We start from the raw sequence: 3932 nt of genomic DNA on the forward strand, positions 1-3932 counted from the left end.
AGGAGGAGGAGGAGGAGGAGGAGGAGGAGGAGGAGGAAACAAGCAAGCCATAGTGTCTTTTATAAAACAATCATTACCAACATCTGACAAATAAAAATACAAAGAAAGGAAGAGGCTGATGAAGACAGTCATGAGAACGGAGCCAGCCAAGGAGTACTTCCAGCTTGACACACAGGAGAGAAAGGCCCCATCCTTCTGAAATAACCCCCGTCTGCTCAACCATGTGTGTGTGTATGTGCATGTGTGTGTATGGTACATGTGTATATATGCGAACATATGTGTATGGTGCATGTGTATGTATGTGCGTTTATGTGTGCATGTGTATTGTATATATGTGTACATGTGTGAATGTGTATGTATGTAAAAGTATGCGTGCATGTGTATGTGTGTGCGTGTGTAGATATGCATGTGTATGTGCGTATGTATGTATGTATGTATTATTGTACTTGTGTGTGAATGCACATATGTAGGTACACATGCATGTGTGTGCACATGCATGGGGGGCAGAGGTCAATTGTGGGTGTCTTTCTTAAAATTACTTTCTGTAGGGAGCCAGTGAATCTGTCATGTTGACATGGGCAGAGCCATGTCAAGAGACCCTATTTTCTCAGCCCTGTGAGGATGGCAAGGCTTTCCCTGGTGAGCCTCAGAGAGATGGCAATCTTTCTGTTCTGAGTGTGGATGTTGACAGTGTGTGCAGAAAATACCCACCAGAGCTTTTCCCTCCCGGATGTTTGCAACTGGCAGACTGCGCCTTCAGAGATTAGCTAAACCTGCCTCCTTGTTCAATTGTGTGCAATAACCCCGCCTTCCTATTAAACTGTGTGTAATAAACACACTGAGCTTCTTGGGAGATGCTTTTCCATCGGAGAGCCCAGGCCACCCAATCCCAGCTTTTCTGTGTGTTTGTGTGTCCTTTAAATTTGTTCTTTCTTCATTCCCCAGATAGGTCATGCCCTGGAGCTGGGCAAGGATGTGCCAACATGACACCTTTTTTACTGAGACAGGATTTCCTTTCACTGAACCTCAGGGATTAAGCTAGCCAGGCTGGCGGGCCAGCAAGCCCCAAGGATATGCTCCCCTTTCCTGCCTCTGCCTCCCCAGAACCAGGGCTCCAGGAGCACACTGCTACACACTCAGCTTTTACACCAGAGCTAGGGATCTAAACTCCAGTCCACAAGCACTTTAGGAACTGAGCTACCTCCTCAGCCCACAAGACATTTTCTTAACATGTTCAAGAAGTCCTTTAGGGAAGCATAAAGAAATGAGGGTAGGCAAGGGCAGGCTAGGGCAAGGGACTCCTCGTGGGAGCAGCGAGCCCACAGACCTTTTCTTCAGTTTTACGATCTCATGAAATGCAGGCTCACCCTCCACGAAGTGTGGTCTTGAGTTGTTAACCTCCAGGTTTGGTGAACGAAAGGACAAGACTGGAAGGTGTGTCATTATTAATTTAGAGGTGCAGTTTCTCTCCCCAACTGTTTGTTGACTCATTTCCAAAGACAAACTGCAGAACCCTTGAGTTGTGGCTAGAGACAACGAATAGGGATGAGCTTTCTCAGGTGCCCACACCTTAGCCGCCACCAAAACCTGGGTCACTGGACATAGGCTAGGCCTTTCAAAGCAGTCAGTAAAAGGCAAACAGAAGGCAAGAGAAAAGAAGGGCCTTTGCTTCCACCAGGATGGAGAGTCCCTCTGCCTCCTGCTGAGCTTCCGGGCTGTCAAAACAGGAGAAAACAAGATGGTTGGTGGTTTTCCTTGTAAACACCGGGCTCCAAACAATCAGCTCAATTCGTTAAGCAGTTGGATGACCCATTTTGACTCATGCTGCCCGGGTTATGGAAATTCCACTGCAAACAGCAGGAGGAATTAGATGAGACTGTCAAGTCAGGTGTCTGTGGACGTGGTGAGGGGGATGATTCAGAGCAGGACTAAGATAAGTCTTTCCTGCTGAACTCCATGGAGTCCAGAGTCCATTTTCTAAAGTCATTATGAAAAAGGAAATTCATTTGGGTAAATAGAAAGTAAACCTTCGTAGAGCCACACAGGTGACATGTCCCGCAAGAAGCTGAAGGTCAGGGCCCAGGAGGGACGAATCAGTGGGCCATAAGTCTACATCCTTCGTCATATAGAGCAGGTTCACAGGAAAAGTAAAATGAGGAGGACGCTGGACTTCACTACATTCGAAAAAAAAAAGTAGTTCAAAGCTGGGCCTGGTGGTGCAATATCTATGCTATCAGCACTTGGAAAGGAGAGGAAGGAGTATCAGGAGTTCAAGGCTAGCTTCACTAAAATAGAAAGTTCAAAGCTAGCTTGGGTTAAATGAAATTCTATATCGCAAAACAAAAACAAACAAACAAGCCCAAAAACTTAATTTGAAAAGAACAAAACAAAGCAAAAACTAAATATTATTGCACTTACTAGGTTTTTTTTTTCTGTAGTAAAAAGAGACAGATATTGTCAGTTATCTTTAATGATTTTTTAAAAATACATATAGTTTTTACTTGTGAGACTGTGGGAATACACACACACACACACACATACACACAGACCTATTATGGAAAAGATGAAGACAAGGTGTGTTCTGTGGTAGAAATATTTGATGCTGAAGTTTCTATGTTGAACTTGACGTATGGTGGGAGGGTTTGTAGCTTGAAGGGTTCCAATCTATCTGCAGGTTGGGAGGTTTAACTATCATTTATCTCTTTCTATGTAGGAGAGAAGACTCCCTGAAAGCCTGTTTCAGCCACCTATCCTTCTAAGGAGTCCTAAGCCGACCAGTCAGACTGTTCTCATGGGGTTCAGTCAGTTCTGGTCATTAAACCAATGTGGGTATTTTGCCAACAGTCCCAGGGAACTGTGGAGAAGTGAGTATTCTGTAAACAGTGCACCAGTCTCAGGGTTAGGTGCCCAGGGTGGAGTCCAGCTTTACCCCTGAATCTGGTATGTGTATCATGTTACAGTTACCAGGGCTGGACAACTAGGGAAGGAAGTGGGAAAATCCCCAGGGCCTCTTCAACCTCAGAGAATCTCCAAGTTCAGAAGTTCTGTCATCTGTGGGATCAAGAGTCTGCTCACTGCTCAGGTAGAGAATGTCTGTAGTATATGCAGAAACAGAAGAATTATTGATAGGTTCAGGCCAAACTAGTCTACATAAGTGAGTTGCAGGCCAGCCAGGACTGCACAGTGAGACCCTGTCTCAAAAATAAACAGCACCATCCGTCCGTCCGTCCGTCCGTCCGTCCGTCCATCCATCCATCCATCCATCCATCCATCTGTCCATCCGTCCATTGAGCCATCCATCCATCCATCTAGCCAGCCAGCCAGCCAGCCAACCAACCAACCAACCTATCAATCAGACAGACAGACAGATAACCAACTAATCAATGAACCAACCAGCCAGCCAGCCAGCCAGCCAACCAGAAGCAATAAATTCCTTCCAAAGTAAACAGTCTGACAAGCTGCCAGATCCTCCAGGAAAATGCCAGCAGGAAGACATGTCATGGAACAGGCTCTCAGGCAGGAGCAGGAGCCAGGGCTGTCCAGTGCTTGCTGGGCCACCAGTGGAAAGCACAGTGGGCAGCACAGTTCACCATGAAGGAAGACTTTGTTACTCAGTTTCCGGTGCCCCCAGATCTTCTCTCTTTGCCAGCGGATTTGGAGCTGTAACCTATCTTCTCTGCCATGCAGTATAAACATTACAACTCCCCCTGTCCAGGTTGTCACTCCAAAAGCATCAGATTGGAGCTGACTCTAAGAAGACAGGGCAGGAAGTGCTTCTCCCTCCCTCTCCACCCTCCTTCTGTCGGCACAGCTATTTCTAGGTTTCTTGAAGAGAATTCATTCCATTCCTTAGACCTCCATGAAAAACGTTTGTTTTTCTCCATGTGTTGAGAGCCGGCCAGAGATTGGGGTGCATATTAGATAGTATTTAA

The sequence above is a fragment of the Microtus ochrogaster genome, unplaced genomic scaffold (assembly GCF_000317375.1).
Source record: "Microtus ochrogaster isolate Prairie Vole_2 unplaced genomic scaffold, MicOch1.0 UNK37, whole genome shotgun sequence".
NCBI classification, from domain to species: domain Eukaryota; kingdom Metazoa; phylum Chordata; class Mammalia; order Rodentia; family Cricetidae; genus Microtus; species Microtus ochrogaster.